At 35.9% G+C, this 21846-nt stretch overlaps 1 protein-coding gene across 8 annotated transcripts in view; it reads left to right on the top strand.

The window, feature by feature from the left end:
• ULK4 (unc-51 like kinase 4) overlaps positions 1 to 21846 on the top strand; it is a 636882-nt gene that overhangs the window by 485897 nt on the left and 129139 nt on the right. The window lies entirely within an intron of this gene.

Here is a 21846-nt window from a genome sequence, read left to right on the forward strand (position 1 = left end):
GGATAAATGTATTATCTTTTATTCTTTTTTTCCTTTGGGTTATATTTTCTAACTCAAAACTATATTATTTAGAGATGAGCTTTTTAGAAAGGAATTATTTTAGTATGAAGAGGACTTTAGGTATTTTTTAATATCCTTCAGTACATAGTAATTTTTTAAAAGTTTTATTTGTTTTAGAGAGAGGGAGAGGGAGAAAAGGAGAGCACTTGAGGCAGGGGATGGGCAGAGGGAGAGAATCTCCAGTAGACTCCCCACGGAGCAGGGCTCCATCTCCTGACCCATGAAATCATGACCTGAGCTAAAATCAGAAGTTAGGCACTTAACTAAATGAGCGCTCCCAGTACACAGTAATTTTAGATTTCTAAACTACATAGATCTGTAACACATTTTTGAATCTTATGACCAAAAAGGAAATTTCCAAGTTTCTTTGTTCATTAATTGACAGTCATGAGAAGTGCTAGTCTCTTACTGGAGCTGTTAAGGCAGATTTAGCCTTTCACATTTTCTCAGGCCATTATTGTTGTTGGTAATAATGTCAGTACTGCCTCATGTCAGCATCTGAGGGTCATTACAGAGGGAGCCCAGGACATTTACTGTCTTTTAAATTTTAGGGGAAGAGAAGGCAGATTATAACATTTTTATTTATGTATCTATGTGTATAATTGACACTTTCAGGTATTGGAATTATAAAAGCACCATAAGCACGTTATAACAATTCAAACAATATAGAAATGGTTAAAGTAAAACTAAAGTCTCCCTCTAAAGTAGAACTAAACTGTCCCCTAGGGTAACCACTGTATACATTTAATATGTATTCTTGCATTATTTTCACTTTGCTTACAATCACATGCACTTACATCATTGATTTTGTTTTTTGTTTTGTTTTAGCCCTCATTCATAGAAGTAGGACCATAGTATATATATAGATATTTTATAACTTTTTACTCCTCTCCATATTATGGACATCTTTTCAGGTTAATACTTACACATCAATCTCATTCTTTTTAAGAGCCACGTGGCATTTCATAGTATAAGTGTACTATTATTTATTCAATTCAAACATCTACTGATGGATGGTCATTCAAGTTGTTTCCACTTATTTGCTATTATAACTATGACACAATACACATCTTTGTATAGTTTTCCATACTTCTGCATTTTCTTTAATTAGATAAGCACCCAGAAGTGAGATTGCTAGGTTAAAAGTGCTTTTAAACTTTTTTTTTTAAGATTTTATTTATTTATTTGACAGAGAGAGAGATCACAAATAGGTAGAGAGACAGACAGAGAGAGATGAGGAGAAGCAGGCTCCCTCCTGAGCAGAGAGCCCAATGCGGGACTCGATCCCAGGCCCCTGGGATCATGACCCAAGCTGAAGGCAGAGGCTCAACCCACTGAGCCACCCAGGCAACCCTTAAAAGTGCTTTTAAATTTCAATAAATATTCATTACCATATAACTTCTTAAAACATGTTAGTACTTTATATTCTAATTAAAGGTGTAGAAATGTACCGTTTTTCTACATTGTCAGCAGCACCACATCTTCTGAGTCTTTCTAAAATTGTCTGTTTAACAAGTAAAAATAAGGTTTAATATTTCATGGCTGTAGCATTTAGAAAAAGGACATGCAGCCACACACGTGAAATATGTATCGCATGAAGGTGTTAACTTTGGAAATACAAAGAAGTAGATAATTACATAGCAAATTATAAATTACCAAAATTGGCATGGGAATAATTAAAAATATCAAGCTTCAAAAGTGGTTAAAATTTAATCACTGATGATATAATTCCCTCAACCTCTTTGTTTATTTATTTTTATTAATTATTTTTATGAACATATAATGTATTATTTGCCTCAGGAGTACAGGTCTGTGAATCATCAGGCTTCAACCTCCTTGTTTAGATAGGAATCACAAGGTTTAATTTGTTTATACCACAAGCAAGAGGGCTATGTCAATTCAACAAAGAAACCTTACAAGTATATATACACCATGTAGAAACTCAAAGTTGTCAATGCAAGTATTATCTCAAAGCAAACATTATTAGGCAGGATAACCAATCAGTTATTTATGTTTTAAAAATTAGGAATTGGGGCACCTGGGTGGCTCAGTGGGTTAAGCCGCTGCCTTCGGCTCAGGTCATGATCTCAGGGTCCTGGGATCGAGTCCCATGTCGGGCTCTCTGCTCAGCAGGGAGCCTGCTTCCCTCTCTCCCTCTCTCTGCCTGCCTCTCTGTCTACTGTGATCTCTCTCTGTCAAATAAATAAACAAAAATCTTTATAAAAAAATAAAAAAATAAATAAAAAATTAGGAATTGATTTCACAGGACATGAACACCCTTTCTGTCTTCTAGGTGCCTTACAAGACTTCTTTATTAGAGATGATCTTTTCAAGGACTACTTTATGATGCAGAATATAATCTGCTCTTCTGTAGCTTCAGGGGAAAAAAGAAACATTTTTTTCTTTATTATCCTGTTAAGATTTCTTTCAAAAGCGGTTAGAGGGGTAAATACTAGAATTCCATTACTTGCTTACCAAAAGAAAAAATGTACAATATGGAGGGGGAAAAAAAAAAAAAAACCAGACAGCTGGATTGTAGTAACATGATATTTTGCATCTGCAAGACTATCATTAAAATATTGCAAGTCTAGGTAGTTTTACATGTGGGCTCAGGTCATGGTCTCTGGGATCAAGTCCGGCATCGGGCTCTTTGCTCGGCAGGGAGCCTGCTTCCTCCTCTCTCTCTATCTGCCTGCCTCTCTGCCTACTTGTGATCTCTGTCTGTCATAGATGAATAAAATCTTAAAAAAAAAATAAAATAAAAAGCAAAGTTCAGTAAGTCCGTGGATTATAATGTAACACACAAAACCCAACAGCTCCTGCTGACGTTAGTCTGACAGAAATAGAAGTGGAGAGGGTCCCTTTACAGACGTGACTAAAACAACCCCATGAAAAGGCCCAAAATAAATATAACAAGAAAATTCAGATCATGTGATAACTGTAGAACATTTTGAAAGACATAATGTATGACCTAAATAAATGGAGAGACATGCTGGGAGCCTGGTAGTAAGACTTAAAAATATAGATTCTTCTCAAATTCATATACAAATTTAATTTTTTGTCATAATTCCACCCACACTTTTTTAGTTCACTGAAATGATCCTATGGAATAAATGTGAAGTTTGACATGAAAATCTTCCACAGGATGGCCTCTTCCCACTGTTCTTTTTCACACAATCCATTCCTGTCTCTCATAAGATGCCCTTCAAGGAAAAGTGCAGGAACTCAAAAAGCAGTAACTTATAGCAATGAAGAAAAAGAGAAAATGGGAGTTAGTAGCAGTTTAAGATCAACATATTTCTGGAGAATGGAAGGAAGCCTATAGAAGGATTACATTAGGGCAGAAGAAGCCTGGCCCCAAAAGTGTGGTGGGCAGGTGTTGGCCTTCCCACTGAAACTCCGCAGCACATCAGGCCTTAGGGAAAGAGATGGAAATCAAGAGATTTTCGAAAAGACTGTAAAAACAGCTCCACATTCGATCCTCTGTTTGCTCTTCTCCAACTTTGACATGCAGAAAACCAAGTAGTGTAGTATATACCTTCCAAGATGTTGCCAGGACCTTACCCTAGAGATGCTGAAGCTGAGAAGAAATCCAACGGTACCACCGAGTAAAGCATTCCTGAATTTTCTGATTAGGAGTAATGGTAGAACTGATGATGAGGATTTTCTAAAGCAAAGCTTCCCCAACTCCACACCTGCAGTGGAAGGATGGGCTACCACCCACATGTGTATCTTTAATCATGACCTATCCCTGAACTCCATGTCCTGTGCTACTCTCTATAGTAGCTCCATAAGAATATCTCTGCCAGTGGTGGTTTTGGCAGGGAGTGAGGACCGAACTGATGTTTTGTAGGCTCGAGTCCTCTCGCTGTCCTGTCTGCATTGCCTGGCTTCTGGCACATTCACTGCAGTCATACTGTTTCATTGCTCAGGATTTCATGGATTCTGAGCTCATCAGGCATTGGGACTGTATTCTAAATGCAGGGAGAAGCTGGAGGTTCTAAGAAGAAGAGTGATATGATCTCATTCACGTTAAAACAACCCCTCTGGCTTTTGTGGGGAAACAGATTGAAATGAACACAAGTAGAAGCATGAGGGAACATTTGGTTACTTTTTGAGTGGCTATCTCCACCATCTTTCTCATCCAGTGTCAGTGAAATCCCCTTTAATCCCTCTGTGGTTTCTGTAGCTTTGCTGCATCAGTAGAATTGTTTGAATCTCCTTTTGTATTGATGGGCTGTGAGTTCTTAAATGAGCTCTATTTCCCCATTTTGTAGTTATTGACAAGGAAAGTGTAAAGTTCTGTTACAAGAGGTAGAACAGTCCAGGAGCTCTGGGAGTCAAGGCCAATTTGACCTACCTATGACTTTAAAATTGTTTTCAGATTTTTTTTTTTTTTTTGACCCTAGCACTCTGGTCTGTGATATATAGACTTACAACTGAATCAATAATGGTAGTGGCAGGTTTTCTTCCTTTTAAATGTTCACTTTTAGGAATATAATTTGCCTAGGGGGTTAATGAGACTAGAGAGTAGCCTTATTTCTCAAGGGTGAGGGGGCAATCTCAAGACTGTGGGCAATAGTGAGTCCTTGAACGATGTCATCTGGAATTACAACCATTTATCAGCTGAATGGTATTTTCTGCTGCCTCTTTAGCTGAATTTGGGCAGGAGTAATATATTAAAATGAAGAAGAACAGGGAATTGATGGCCTAATGTGAAATCTTGTTAAAATAATACAGATGGAGTCGGCTCTCAAGGTGCTTTTAAACAGCATAAAAATAGAAAACATTGCATTATAAGAAGTTATTTTTTTTCCTTTCTTGGTTAATTTGTTCTCTGAAAATAAATATTTCTATACATTTTTGACGACCACCAGGCACCATTTTTAGTATGCAATATAAAACGAGAATGATTTTCCTCAAGTGCATTATTGTACTGGATAGATTGAATAAAGGGACACACAACTGTGATTTTTTTAATTGATTTAAAATAGCTTTAAGAATTCAAATGTAAGTATGGCATCTGGGTGGCTCAGTCAGTTAAGCATCTGCCTTCAGCTCGGGTTGTGATCCCAGGGTCCTGGGATTGAGCCCCACATTGGGCTCTCTGCTTTATGGGTAGTCTGCTTCTCCCTCTCCCATTCCATTCCATTCCTGCTTGTGTTCCCTCTCTTGCTGTCTCTCTCTCTCTGTCTGTCAAATAACTAAATAAATAAAAGAATTCAAGTTTAAGTTTACTTTGAGATAGTTCTAAATTGTGTGTGTGTGTGTGTGTGTGTGTGTGTGTGTGTGTGTATTTATATTCTCTTCCATAAAGCATCTGAGTTGGCCAATAAGAATATCTGCAGTAAATTTAGTGTTGACAGGTAAAATACAATGCCAAGTGGACATACTTACACTAAAAAAAGATATGTTGATTATCTGAAATTCAAACTTAATTGGGTATTTGTGGTTTTTTTTTTAAGTCTGGCAATTCTAAGTAAATTAGATAATGTAAATAAAATAATGAAGATGAGATAAGGTGAAGTTTCTATACAGGTATGAAGTCTAACAATTGCTAAAGTTGGGTCATGGTTTTGGCCTTGAGAATTCAGGTTGCCACACAGAAATGGAAATATAACCATTTATGAGATATATGTTGCCCAGAAAGTGGGAGAGGTTGGTGGGGAGACAGTTCCTTGGAGTCAGGAAACATTTTCTACTCTTTGAGTCTGAAAAAACACTTCTTTATAGGTTCCCTTTAAAGGGAGGGATACTTTGTGACGGGGTTGGTGGTGGTGATATATCTAACTTTTATTGAGCATTTTATGAATTAGTGTCTTTCAAAGAGAATTTTTAAATTTATTTTTTTAAAGATTTTATTTATTTATTTGACAGAGAGAGAGAGATCACAAGTAGGCAGAGAGACAGGCAGAGAGAGTGGAAGGGAAACAGGCTCCCTGCTGGGCAGAGAGCCTGATGTGGGGCTCGATCCCAGGACCCTGAGACCATGACCTGAGCTGAAGGTAGAGACTTTAACCCACTGAACCACCCAGGTGCCCCAAGAATTTTTAAATTTAGATGAAGTTCATTTTACTGTTCTTTTTTCCTTTTTGTAAATTATGCTTTTGCAGTCATTTCTAAGGATAAGACCGTTTCTCCCAGTTTTCTCTTAGAAATTTTATAGCTTTAAGTCTTATATTTAGATCTATCAACCACTTTTTTTTTAAAGAATGAAATGAGTTTCAGAGATTCCCAAGGACTTGGGTTTCTTTTATTGAGTATGGATGTTCCCTAGTGTTTCTGGGCCATCTTAGTGCTAGAATTGACCTTTGTTGTCAACCATTTTGAGTTAACTTTTGTATAGGGTAAAAGGTACAGATTGAAGTTTATGTTTTGGTATATTGTTCAAGCACATTTATGAGAAGCCTGGAAACTCAGTAATGTTAGTTTCTCAACTTTTGTTCTTTTTCAAATTTGTTTTGGCTATCCTATGTCCTTTCTATTTCCATATGAAACTTACAATCAACTTGTCAGTTTCTAACAAAACAAACAAAAAACAAACAAACAAAATTACTGGGATTGCAAATGGGATTGCATTGAATCTGTAGACTAATTTGGAGAGAATGTTATTTTAATAAAATTGAACCATCTGACTTATGAACAAGGTAGATCCCTCCCTTTATCTTGGTCCTTTTTAATTCCTCTCAGCAATATTTTGTATTTTTCAGTGTAGAGGTTTTTCGCCCTCTGTCACATCTGAGTTTTTCAGTTTTTTTGGTTATTGTACATGGTATTGTTTTGTTTTTATTAAATTTTATTTTTTTCAGTGTTACAAAACTCATTGTTTATGCACCAAACCCACTGCTTCATGTAATCCATGCCCTCCATAATACCTACCACCAGGCTCACCCCACCCTCCTTCCAAAACCCTCTGTTTCTCAGAGTCCACAGTTTCTCATGGTTTGTCTCCCCCTTCGATTTCCCCCAACTCACTTCTCATCTCCATCTCCCAATGTCCTCCGTGTTATTCCTTATGCTCCACAAGTAAGTGGAACCATATGATAATTGACTCTCTCTGCTTGACTTATTTCACTCAGCATAATCTTTTCCAGTCCCACCCATGTTGATACAAAAGTTGGGTATTCATCCTTTCTGATGGAGGCATACTACTCCATTGTATATATGGACCATATCTTTTTTATCCATTTGTCCATTGAGGGGCATCTTGGTTCTTTCCACAGTATGGTGACTGTGGCCATTGCTGCTATAAACATTGGGGTACAGATGGCCCTTCTTTCCATGACATCTGTATCTTTAGGGTAAATACCCAGTAATGCAATTGCAGGGTCATAGGGTAGTTCTATTTTTAATTTCTTTTTTTTTTTTAACTTTTTTTTTAATTTTTTATTTTTTATAAACATATATTTTTATCCCCAGCGGTACAGGTCTGTGAATCACCAGGTTTACACACTTCACAGCACTCACCAAAGCACATACCCTCCCCAATGTCCATAATCGAATCTCCACACTGTTTTCCAAAGTGGCTGCACCAACTTGCATTCCCACAACAGTCTAAGAGGGTTCTCCCTTTCTCTACATGCTCTCCAACACTTGTTTACCATCTTGTTAATTTTGGCCATCCTTACTGGTGTAAGGTGGTGGTATCTCAATGTGGTTTTGATTTGAATCTCCCTGATGGCTAATGATAATGAACATTTTTTCATGTTAGCTGCTTGTATATCTTCTTCGGTGAAGTGTCTGTTCATGTCTTCAACCCATTTTTTGACATGATTATCTGTTTTGTGTGTGTTGAGTTTGAGCAGTTCTTTATGAGCTTGGAATCAACCCTTTGTAGTGTTGTTTGCAAATACCTTCTCCCACTTTGTGGGTTGCCTATTTGTTTTGTTGTCTGTTCCTTTTTGTTGTTTTGTTGTTGTTTGTTCATTTCATGTTTTTTTATTTTTGAAATTGTATGATATTTATCTTTCTCTGACTTCTTTCACTTAGCATAATACCCTCTAGGTCCATCTATGTTGTAACAAATGGCAATAATTAATTCATTTTTATGGCTGAATAATATTCCATTGTGTATACATACCATATCTTCTATTCATCCATTGATGGACACTTAGGTTGTTTCCATATGTTGGCTATTGTAAATAATGCTGCAGTGACCATGGAGGGTGCATATATCCTTTCAAATTAGTGTTTTCATTTTTTTCTGGGGATAAAATTACTGGATTGTATGATATTTCTATTTTTAATTTTTGAGGAACTACAATGAAGTTTTCCATAGTGGCTGTACTAATTTATGTTTCCACCAGTAGTGCACAAGATTTCCCTTTTCTCCATATCCTCACCAAAGTGTCTTTCTTATTTTTTTGATACTAGGCATTCTGACTGGTATGAAGGGATATCTCATTGTGGTCTTGATTTTCATTTCCCTGATGATGAGTGATGTTGAGTATCTTTTCCCGTGTCTGTTGGCCATCTATGGGTCTTCTTTGGAAAATATGTCTATTCAGGTCCTCTGCCCATTTTTAAATTGAATTGTTTGGTTTTTTAAATGTTGAGTTGTATTTGTTCTTCATATATTTTAGATATTAACCCTTTATCAGACACATCATTTCCACATAGCTTCTCCCATTCAGTAGGTTGCCTTTTTGTTTTGATGATGGTTTCATTTGCTGTATAGAGCTTTTTAGTTTGATGTAGTCCTAATAGTTTGGTTTTGGTTTTGTTTTTTAAAGATTTTTTATTGTTTTATTTGACAGAGATCACAGTGAGCCTGATGCCGGGCAGGATCCTAGGACTCTGAGATCATGACCTGAGCCAAAGGCAGAGGCTTAACCCACTGAGCCACCCAGGCACCCCTGGTTTTGTTTTGTTTCCCTTGCCTGGGGAAACACATTCAGGAAGATACTGCTAAGGCTGATGTCCAAGAGTTTTCTTTTAGTTAAGAGTTTTATGGTTTCAGGTCCACAGTTAGGTCTTTAATCCATTTTAAGTTTATTTTTGTGCATGGTGTAAGAAAGTGGTCCACTATTATCCTTTTGCATATGACTGTCCAGGTTTCCCACACCATTTATTAGACTCTTTTTCCCATTGTGTACTCTTGCCTCCTTTGTCATGGATTAATTGACCATATAAGCATGGGTTTATTTCTGGGCTCTCTGTTCTGTTCCATTGGTTTATGTGTCTGTTCCTGTACTATTACCATACTGTTTTGATTAACGTAGTTTTGAAATCAGAGAGCATGATGCCTAACTCTTTGTTCTTCTTTCTCAAGACTCCTTTGGCTGTTAGGGGTCTTTTATGATTCCATACAAATGTTAAAGTCATTCTAGTTCTGTGAAAAGTACTATTGGTATTTTGACAGAGACTGCATTGAAACTATAGACCATTTTATATGGTATGGAGATTTAAACAATATTCATTCTTCTAATTCATGAGCATAAAATATCTTTCCATTTATGTCATCTTCACTTTATTTCATCAGTGTTTTATAGTTTTTAGTGTACAGGTTTTCACCATCTTGGTTTTCTGTGTTTATAATTATAGCCATCCTAGTGTGTGTGAAGTGATATTTCATGGTGGTTTGAATATTTATTTTCCTGATGATAGGTAATGCAGAGCATCTTTTCTTGTGATTATTGATTTCTATATATTTTTTGGATAAATGTCTATTTTCTTTGCCCTTTTAGCAATTAGATTTTTTGGGTTTTTTTTGTTGTTGTTGTTACTGAATTGTCAGTTATCCTATTTTGTGTATATATATATATACAGTTTTACTGAAATATAATTGACATGCCCAAATCCTTTTTTTTTTTTTTTTAAGTAAACTCCACACCCAATGTGGGTCTTGAACTCAGGACTCCAAGATCAATAGTCACATGTTCTACCAACTGAGCCAGCCAGGCATCCCTATAATCCTTTTATAATGTTGCTGGATATGGTTTACTAACATTTTGTTGATGATGTTTTCACTCATATACATAAGGGCTATTGGTTTGTAGTTTTTTTTCTTGGAATGTCTTTGTCTGGTTTTGATATCAGAGTAACACCAACTGCATAGAATGAGTATGGAATTGCTGCTTTTTCTTTAGCTTTCTGGAAGAGTTTGTGTAGACTTGGTTTTACTTCTTCCTTGACTATATAGTAGGATTAGCCAACAAAAGCAGTTTAGACCTGAAATTTTCTTTATAGGAAAGCCCTTAACCATACATTTATTTCATCTACTGGATAAATCACTATCCAGGTGATCTTTCTTTTTGAGTGGGCCCATTGCCCTGCTATGTTCTAATGCCTTGTCCTGTGAGCTCTAGCTGCTTTGGATTTCTGAGACTTTTAACTCATAATGTCTCCTTAATTTAAGGAATCTGCTACAAGAGTAGAGCTCACCTCACTTGCTTTCCAGCCTTTGGCTATCATTGTCCTGCTTTGCCTAATGCCTAACGTCTTAAAAACCATTATGGCATGTATTTCTCTGCTGATTTATTATTGTAGGCAGTTGGATATATCTTTTCCCTGTTATTCCAGAGAAGATGGGAGTGGGGGATTTTTATACTTTCACAGTCTTTTTTTGGTGAGGGGCACTAGAAAACCCATACAAACACTATGAGATTTGCAACTATCCAAAAATAAGCCACCTTGAAAATCTTGCTTGTGATAAACAGCCTCCCATTATTTGAACAAATGAAACAAAATTATCTCAAAAATAAAGAAATGTTAAAATAGAAGCCTGAAGACCTGTGCTACCTCACCAACTACCCACAATGTATAATAATAAAGAAAGGATTAAATGTATCTTAAAATTTGGGAAGAACAGAGAAGCTGTTAATGCAAAAGAAATTATGTGCAAGTATTAGATGATAGAAAGCAGATGGGACTGAATTGAAATAGTTAAGAAACCTATTACTCAGAATATACATAGGAGAAAACTAACCAGAAGATAGGAACAGATGCAGAAGATCTATATACTCAGAGTGAGGTGAAAAACTGATAAAGGCCCTAAGGCATTTCCCAGGCTAATTGAAGATTAACATTTAGAACAGGCTACCAATAGACCCCTCCCCTTATCCATTTTGTTCCACTTTTTTCCCCGTATAATAAGTCAAGAACTGTACTCTGAAAAGGATGACCTATTTGATGTGATTTCTACTATGGGGTCAGGGCCTAGGAATAAGCCTTGTGGAATTTGAGAAACTGAAGAACACAGACAAGGGAAACCAGCTGAAGAGACAGATATATGCAAATGCAGAAGAAATCCATACCAGCTGCCTATAATAATCTGCCCAATCTTTCACTCATAAAACAGAAAACCAAAGACGGCTAGACATTTGGGAGAGCATAACTGCAAGAAGCAAAAAAACTAAATTAGGGGGCGTTAGAGAGGAGAAGGGAGTTGGGATAAATTGGAAGGGGAGGTGAATCATGAGAGACTATGGACTCTGAAAAACAACCTGAGGGGTTTGAAGTGGTGGGGGGTGGGAGGTTGGGGTACCAGGTGGTGGGTAGTAATAGAGGGCATGGATTGCATGGAGCACTGGGTGTGGTGAAAAAATAATGAATACTGTTATGCTGAAAATAAATTAATTAATTAAAAGAAAAACTAAACCAAAACAAAACAAAAAAATGAAAAAACAATGTAAATAAACAACTGAGTACAGATGGAACAAAATTGATAAGAAGTATTACGGGTTGAATTGTGTCCCCCATAAGTCCTAACTCCCAGTACCTCAGAATTCTACCTTATTTGTAAATAGTAGTGTTCCAGATGTAATTAGTTAAGATGAGGTCATTGTCAAGTACAATGGGCCCCTATCCAATTTGACTGGTGTCCTTATAAGAAGACAACCATATCAAGACAGACACAGAGGGGAAATGTCATATGATGACAGAGGCAAAGATTGGAATTATGCAGCTACAAGTGAAGGAATGCCAATGATTACCAGAAGGTGGCAAAAAGCAAGGGTGGAATCTGCTATGGGTTTCAGAGGAAACATGGCCTTTCCCTTTGGTTTCAGGCTTCTAACTTCCAGAACTGTCAGACTACAAATTTCTACTTTTTGTGCCACCTGTTTGTGCCATTTTGTTATGGTCTCCTAGGAAACTACTACTGGGAATTAAAGTTCTCTCTCACTTCCATAAAATGAATCTTCAAGTAACCCACAGAAAGGTTTAAAAAATGGGAGGGAAATCAGAATAACAAGAAACAGAGGGAAAATATAGAAGATAAATAATAAAACTGCATATTACACTTAAACCCTAGCATCTTAATATTTACCTTAAAGGTAAATGGTTTAAAAGCACCAATTAAAAGACAAAGATAGCTAGAATGGATAATAAAACATGATTCAACAATATGTTGTCTATAAAAAACTCATTTAATAGGTTGAAAATAAAGGTCAAAAAGTATGTACTGTGCAAATACTAATTTTAGAAAAACAGGACTGGCTTCCTTAATATCAGATAAAGTAGACCTCTGAGCAGGAAAAATTACTAGAGATGGGGATATTGCATGATAATGATAAAGGACAATCCCATTGAGGAGACAACCATTTTAAGTATATGGATAACAAACAACAAGACTACAAAGTACATGAAGTAAAAAAATGGTAGTGCTAAAAGGATAAATAGATTCATGACTATAGTGGATTTCAAAACTCCACTCTCCAGCAATTAATAGAACAACTACAAGAAAATCATCAAGAATAAAAAAAAAATTGAGCAACATAATCAACAGAATATAATTGACATTTATAGGACACCCTACCCAACCACTATAGAATACATATTTTTCCGTTACCCATGGAATAGTCACACATCCTGGGCCATAAAATAAACCTCAACAAATGTAAAATAAAATAATACAAAATGGATTTTCTAAGCATAATGAAATCAAACTGGGAGTCAGTAATTAAAAGACCACAGGAACATATCCAACACGTAAAAAGAAAACACCCATTAAATAATTCATGGGTCAAAAAGGGTGTCACAAGAGACATTTTTTATATGCATAAAAGTGAATGAAAAAGAAAACACATCAAAATATGTAGAATGCAGGGGCACCTGGGCATCTCAGTTGGTTAAGCATCCAACTCTTGATTTCTTTTTTTTTTTTATTTTTTATTGCTTTCCAGCGTAACAGTATTCATAGTTTTTGCACTACACCCAGTGCTCCATGCAATCCGTGCCCTCCCTAATGCCCACCACCTGGTTCCCCCACCCTCCCACCCCCTGCCCCTTCAAAACCCTCAGGTTGTTTTTCTGAGTCCATAGTCTCTCATAGTTCACCTCCCCTTCCAATTTCCCTCAACTCCCTTCTCCTCTCCATCTCCCCTTGTCCTCCATGTTGTTTGTTATGCTCCACAAATAAGTGAAACAATATAATAATTAACTCTCTCTGCTTGACTTATTTCACTCAGCATAATCTCTTCCAGTCCTGGGATTGAGCCCCATGTCAGGATCCATGCTCAGGGTGGAGTCTGCTTAAGGGTTCTCTCCTTCTTCTTCTGCCCATCCTCATCTGCTTTCTCTCTAAAATAGATAAATCTTTTAAAAAATAAATGTAAAATGCATATAAAATACTACTGAGGAAAATTTATAGTAAGAAAAGCTTTCATTAGAAAATCTTAAATCAGGGGCGCCTGGGTGGCTCAGTGGGTTAAGCCGCTGCCTTCGGCTCAGGTCATGATCTCAGGGTCCTGGGATCGAGTCCCACATTGGGCTCTCTGCTCAGCAGGGAGCCTGCTTCCTCCTCTCTCTCTCTGCCTGCCGCTCTGCCTACTTGTAATCTCTCTCTGTCAAATAAATAAATAAAATCTAAAAAAAAAAAAAAGAAAATCTTAAATCAGTAATCTAAGTTTCCACCTCCAGAAACTAGAAAAGAAACAACACAATGAACCCAGAGCAAACTAAAGGTAGGAAATAATAAAGATAAAACCAGAAATCAGTGAAATTGAAAAAAGAAAAACAATACAGAAAAAATCAATGAAACAAAAACCTGACACAACAAAACTGAAAAATCTCTAGCAAGCTAACAAAGATAAAAGAAGACAAAATTACCAATATAAGGAATGAAACAGAAATTGTCAGTATAGATCCACAATCATTAAAAAGATAATAGTGTAATATTCTGAATAATTTTATGCTTATAAATTCTGTAACTAAAAGAAATGAACATATTGTTCAAAAAGTGCCAAAACTCAGATAAGATAAGCACCTCAATAGTCCTATAATCATTAAAGACATTGAATTTGTAATTTAAAAGTTCATGAAAAGCCATCTCCTGGCCTAGATGATTTCACTGGAGAATTCTATCAAACATTTCAATAGGGTTTAATAACAATTTGAAGGGGAGGGTTTTTTTTTTAAGGGTTTTTTTTTTTATTTATTTGACAGACAAAGATCACAGGTGGCAAAGAGGCCGATGTGGGGCTCGATCCCAGGACATTGGGATCATGACCCGAGCCGAAGGCAGAGGCTTTAACCCACTGAGCCACCCAGGCTCCCCTTACGGGGAATTTTATAAAGATACTATTACCCTGACATTAAACTAAACAAACAAACAAACGAAAAAAACCTACAACAACAAAACATAACCTAAACCTACAATCTCTCTTATAAACTTAGATACAAACATTTTCAATAAAATATTAGCAAATTGGATGCACCAGTGTATAAAAAGACTTAATACTATGACCAAGCAGGATTTATTGCATTTGCAAAACTTGTTCAGTGTCCAAAAATCCATCGATGTATTCTACCATATAAACAAGTGAAAGAAGAAATATCACATGATTCTATCAATTATTACAGAAAAAGGTATTTGACAAATCCAGCACTCATGATAAAAGTTCACATCAGACTAGAATTAGGGGGGGAAATTCTTCAGTTGATAAAGAGCATCTATGTAAAACCTACAGCTAACATCATAATGGTAAAAGACTGAATTTTTTTTCCTTATGATTGAGAACAAAGCAAGTGTGTCTGTCTGCTCCCCCCTCCATTTTTATTCATTGTAGTACTAGAAGTTCTAGCCATTGCAGTAAGGCAAGAAAAGAAATAAAAGACATACTCTATGAAAGAAAGAGCTAAAGCTATCCCTGTTTGCCTGTGACATAATTGTCTTTGTAAAAAATTCAAAGAGATATACAAAAACACTCTCAGCATTAATATGTGAGGTTAGCAAGTTTGCAGGATCCAAGATCACCAAACGAAAATCAGTTGTATTGCTCTCCTGACAGTGAACATGTGGAAACAAATATTAAAATCACCATTTATAAATTTGCAAAGAAAATTAGATATAAGAAGAACTAAGATATAAAGATATAAATATAACAAAATGAACTAAGAACTAAGATATAAATATAACAAAATGTTTACAGGATCTATATCCTTGATATTGAAGAATTGTGATGAAAGAAACCAAAGAAGAGATACCTAAATCGAGAGACGTTGCTATCCCTGCATTAGAAGACTCAACAGACTAAAAATGTCAGTTTTTGACAGTTTCATAAACAATTTTAAGGCAATTCCTATTAAAATTCCAATAAAATTTTTAATAAGTAGACAAACATTCTAAAATTTATGTAGAAAAATAATGGGCATTAGTATAGCTAAAATAATTTGAAAAAGAAGAAGGAAGTTGGAGAAAACACTGTACCTGGTGTTAACACTTACGATATAGCTCCAATAACAAGATAGTGTATTATTGGTGGAGAATAGATATTGAGATCAATGCAACAGAATAGAGAATTCAGACTCACACAAACATGCCCAACTCATTTTTTTAATGAAGGTGTGAAAATAATTCAGTGGAGAAATCAATTTTTAAGAATGAAGCTGGAGCAATTGTACATTTGGTGGCAAAAATAAATAAATAGAAGAACCTCTACCTAAACCTCACACTTTATACAAAAATTAATTCATTTAAATGTAGATCTTAAAACTTTTAGGGAAAAAATAGATAATCTTCAGAACTGAGGACTAGACAAAGAATTTTTTTACTTGATATCAAAAGCACAATCCCAGTAAAATGAAACCACAAATCAGACCTAATAAAAATTAAAATTTTCTTTCTGCAAAGAATGAAATGGATGAAAAGATAAGCTACGAACCAGGAGAAAATGTTTGCAAGCCACATATCTGAAGAAGAAGTCATATCTAGAATATTTGAAGAACTTTGAAATACCAAAAATAAAGCAAACAAACAATCCAGTTAGCAAAGGTTAGCAAAGGTCAAAAGACACGAACAGATAAAAAGATATTCACTACCAGTTGCTATTAGGAAAATGCAGATTGAAACCACAATGACACCAAATGCTGAGAAAGAGGATGAGAAACTAGATCTCTTAAACATTGCTTCTAGGAATATAAAATCATAAAATGGTACAGCCATTCTTAAAAACAGTTCACTAGTTTCTTAAAAAAACTAAACACAAGCCTCCCATTCAACCCAGTAATGTACTCTTGAACATTTATGTCAATGAGAAATGAAACTTAATGTTCACATAAAAACTTACACAAATATTCTCTTAGTAGTTTTATTTGGGATAGCTCCAAATTGGGAACAATTCAAATTTCCTTTAAGGAGCAAGTAGTTAAATTGTGGTACATCCATACCATGGGATACAACTTAGTAATAAAAAGAAATGAACTGTTGATACTCAAAAAAAACTTGGATGACTCACAAAGAAATTATGCTGAGTGAAGAAAACCATATGTACCACGCACTTTGATTTATGTAACTTACTTGAAATGACAAAATGGCGAACAGGCAAGTGGTTGCTAGGGATTAGAAATGGAGGAGGGAAGAGAGTTGGCTTTTGCTATGAAAAAAATCTTTATGATAGAATTGTTCTTTATCTTAAGGTGTCACCAAATCTACTTGTGATAAAATGGCATAGGACTAAATACATATGTACACACACACACAACATACATGTAAAAGCAGTAGCATCTGAATAAGGTCAATGGATTATATCAATGTTAATTTCCTGGTTGTGCTATTGTACTTTAGTTATGGAAGATAGTTCCATTGGGGAAAATGGGTAAAATATATATGAGATCTCTCTGTACTGTTTCTTACAAGTGCATATGAACCTACATATATCAGAATAAAAGATTAATTTACATGCAAAAGAATGAAGTTGGAACCCTGCTAATACCATATTCAAAATTAACTCAAAGTGGATCAAAGACCTAATGTAAAAGTTAAAATTGTAACATTCTTAGAAGAAAAATAAACATAAGAGCTAAAAGTGTAAAAATTTTTAGAAACAAATCTCAAAAAAAAAAAAAAGAAACAAATCTCAGAACATTGGAGTAGGTGATGCTTTCTTCGGTATGATACCAAAATCACAAAAAATTTTAAAAAATGTATTAGGATTCATCAAAATAAAATATTTTGTGCTTCAAAGATGACTTTTTAAAAAATACTATTTATTTTTAATTAATATATAATGTATTAATTTTTTCAAGGGTACAGGTCTGTGAATCATCTGTCTTACACAATTCATAGTACTCACCATAGCACATATCCTCCTCAATGTCCATCACCCAGCCACCCTATCCCTCCCCACATCCCAGCAACCCTCAGTTTGCTTCCTGAAATGAAGTGTCTCTTATGGCTTGTCTCCCTTCCAGGTCCCATCTTTTTTCATTTTTCCTTCCCTTCCCCTCATGACCCCCCACTGGCCTCTCAAATTCCTCATATGAGAGAGATCATATGATAATTGTCTTTTTCTGATTGACTTATTTTGCCTAGCATAATACCTTCTAGTTCCATCCACATTGTTGCAAATAGCAAGTTTCTGAGTTTTTTTTTTGCATAATCTTCCATTGTGTGTGTATGTATATTTATGTATGTGTGTGTATATATTAGTTATGTGTATACATACACATATATATATATATCACATCTTCCATATCCTTTCATCTGTTAATAGATATCTAGGCTATTTCCATAGTTCAGCTATTATGGACATCGCAGCTATAAATATTCAGGTGCATGTGCCCCTTTGGATCACTACATCTATATCTTTAGGGTAAATACCCAGTAGTGCGATTGCTGGGTCATAGGGTAGCTCTATTTTCAGCATTTTGAGGAATCTCCTTACTGTTTTCCAGAGTGGTTGTACCAGCTTGCATTCCTACCAACATGTAGGAGGGCTCCCCTTTCTCCGCATCCTCGCCAGCATCTGTTGTTTCCTGACTTGTTAATTTTAGCCATTCTGACTGGTGTGAGGTGATATCTTCTTGTGGTTTTGACTTGTATTTCCCTGATGCCAAGTGATGTGGAGCACTTTTTCATGTGTCTGTTGGCCATCTGGATATCTTCTCTGCAGAATGTCCTCTGCCCATTTCTTGATTGGATTATTTGTTCTTTGGGTGTTGAGTTTGATAAGCTCTTTATAGATTTTGGACACTAGCCCTTTATTTGATATGTTATTTAGAAATATCTTCTCCCATTCTGTCAGTTGTCTTTTGGTTTTGTTAACTGTTTCCTTTGCTGTGCAAAAGCTTTTGATCTTGATAAAAACCCAGTAGTTCATTTTTGCCCTTGCTTCCCTTGCCTTTGGTGATGTTCCTAGGAAGATGCTGCTGCTTGAGGTGGAAGAGGTTGCTGCCTGTGTTCACCTCAGGGAGTCTGATGGATTCCTGTCTCACATTGATGTCTTTCATCCACTTTCAGTCTAATTTTGTGTGTGGTGTAAGGAAATGTTTCTGGGCACTCTCTTCTGTTCCATTGATCTATGTGTCTGTTTTTGTGCCAATACTATACTGTCTTGATGATTACAGCTTTGTAATAGAGCTTCAATTCTGGAATTACGATGCCACCAACTTTGGTTTTCTTTTTCAACATTCCTCTAGCTATTTGGGGTCTTTTCTGGTTCCATATAAATTTTAGGATTATTTGTTCCATTCCTTTGAAAAAATTGATGGTATTTTGACAGGGATTGCAATAAACATGTATATTGCTCTAGGTAGCATATATATTTTCAGAATATTTGTTCTTCCAATCCATGTGCATGGAACATTTTTCCATTTCTTTATGTCTTCCTCAATTTCTTTCTTGAGTACTTTATAGTTTTCTGAGTATAGATTCTTTGCCTCTTTGGTTAGGTTTATTCCTAGGTATCTTATTGTTTTGTGTGCAATTGTAAATGGGATTGACTCCTTTATTTCTCTTTCTTCTGTCTTGCTGTTGGTGTATAGAAATGCAACTGATTTCTGTGCATTGATTTTATATCCTGACACTTTATGAATTCCTGTATGAGTTCTAGCAGATTTGGAATGGAGTCTTTTGGGTTTTCTACATAAAGTATCATATCATCTGGTAAAGAGTGAGATTTGACTTCTTTGTCAATTTGGATGCCTTTTATTTCTTTATATTGTCTAAGTGCCAAGGCTAGGACTTCTAGTACTGTGTTGATTAGCAGTGGTGATAGTGGACGTCCCTGCTGTGCTCCTGACATTAGCAGAAAAGCTCTCAGTTTTTCTGCATTGAGAATGATATTCACTGTGGTTTTTCATAGATGGCTTTGATGATATTGAGGTATGTACCTTCTATCCCCACAATTTGAAGAGTTTTGATCAAGAAAGGATGCTGTACTTCATCAAATGCTCTTTCAGCATCTATTGAGAATATCACATGGTTCTTGTTCTTTTTTTTTTTTTTTATTAATGTATTGTACCACGTTGATTGATTTGCAGATGTTGAACCAACCTTGCAGCCTGGAATAAATTCCATTTGGTTGTGGTGAATAATCCTTTTAATGTACTGTTGTATCCTGTTGGCTAGCATTTTGCATTTTGGTGAGAATTTTTGCATCCAAGTTCATCAGAGATATTGGTCTGTAATTCTCTTTTTTGATGGGTTATTTGTGTGGTTTTGGGATCAAGGTAATGCTGGCCTCATAAAATGAGTTTGGAAGTTTCCCTTCCATTTCTATTTTTTTGGAACAGTTTCAGGAGAATAGGAATTAATTCTTCTTTAAATGCTTGGTAGAATTCCCCTGAGAAGCTATCTGGCCCTGGGCTCTTCTTTTTTGGGAGATTTTTGATGACTGCTTTAATCTCCTTACTGGTTTTGGGTCTGTTTATATTTCTTCCTGGTTCAGTTTTGGTAGTTTATATGTCTCTAAGAATGCATCCATTTCTTCCAAATTGTCAAATTTGCTGACGTATAGTTGCTCATAGTATGTTCTTATAATTGTTTGTATTTCTTTGGTGTTGGCCATGATCTCTCCTCTTTCATTTATGCTTTTCTTTGTTTGGGTCTGTTGTCTTTTGTTTTTGGTAAGTCTTGCCAGGGGTTTATCAATCTTATTAATTCTTTCAAAGAACCAGCTCCTACTTTTGTTGATTGGTTCTGCTGTTCTTTTGGTTTTTATTTCATTGGTTTCTGCTCTGATCTTTATGATTTCTCTTCTCCTGCTAGGTTAGACTTTCTTTGCTGTTCTTTCACTAGCTCCGTTAGGGTTAGATTGTATATTTGAGACCTTTCTTGTTTCTTGAGGAAGGCTTGTATTGCTATATAGTTTCCTCTCAGGACCACCTTTGCTGTATCCCAAAGAATTTGAACAGATATATTTTCATTTTCATTTGTTTCCATGGATTTTTTCAATTCTTCTTTAATTTCCTGGCTGATCCTTTCATTCTTTAGTAGGATGCTATTTAGCCTCCATGTATTTGAGTACTTTCCAACTTTCCTCTTGCAGTTGAGTTCTAGTTCCAAAGGATTGTGGTCTGAAAATATTCAGGGAATGATCCCAAACTTTTGGTACTGGTTGAGACCTGATATGTGACCTGGGATGTGACCTATTCTGGAGAATGTTCTTGTGTGCTGGAGAAGAATGTGTATTCTGTTGCTTTGGGATGGAATGTTCTGAATATATCTGTGATGTCCATCTGGTCTAGTGTGTCATTTAAAGCCTTTATTTCCTTGTTGATCTTTTGCTTAGATGATCTGTCCATTTCAGTGAAGGGGGGGTGTTAAGGTCCCCTACTATTATTATCTTATTGTCAATGTGTTTCTTTTATTTTGTTATTAAATGGCTTATAAAATTGGCTGCTCCCATGTTACAGGCATAGGTACTTAAAATTGTTAGATCTTCTTATTGGACAGACTCTTTAAGTGTGATACAGTGTCCCTTCTCATCTCTTATTATAGGTCCTTCAAAGGATACTATCAAGAAAGTTGAAAGACAAACCACAGAATAGGAAAACCTTTTTAAAAATCTGCTAAGGGGGGCACCTGGGTGGCTCAGTGGGTTAAAGCCTCTGCCTTCGGCTCAGTCATGATCCCAGGGTCCTGGGAATGAGCTCCGCCTCAGGCTCTCTGCTCAGTAGGGGCCCTGCTTCCTCCTCTCTCTCTGCCTGCTTGTGATCTCTGTCTGTCAAATAAATAAATAAAGTCTTTAAAAAAAAATAAAAGAAAAAAAAATCTGCTAAGGGACTTGTTTTTAAAATATATAAAGAATACTAAGTCTTGATCATAAAGTGGCAGATGACCCATTTTAAAAATGGGCAAGGAATCTGAATGGACATTCCTCCAAAGAAGATGTACAAATGGCCAATAAGCAGATGAAAAGCTGCTCCCCATTCTTAGTAATTCTGGAAGTACCAGTGAAAACCATACTGAGTTACCACTCTATACCCACTAGGATGACTATAATTAAACATACAGATAACAGCAAGTGTTGGTGAGGATGTAGAAAAACTGGAACCTTCCTACATTTCTGATGCTAATAGCAACTTTGAAAAACAGACTGGCAGTTCTTCAAAAGGTTAAATGTA

This window comes from Mustela nivalis, assembly GCF_964662115.1.
Source record: "Mustela nivalis genome assembly, chromosome: 1".
In the NCBI taxonomy this organism is placed as follows: Eukaryota; Metazoa; Chordata; class Mammalia; order Carnivora; family Mustelidae; genus Mustela; species Mustela nivalis.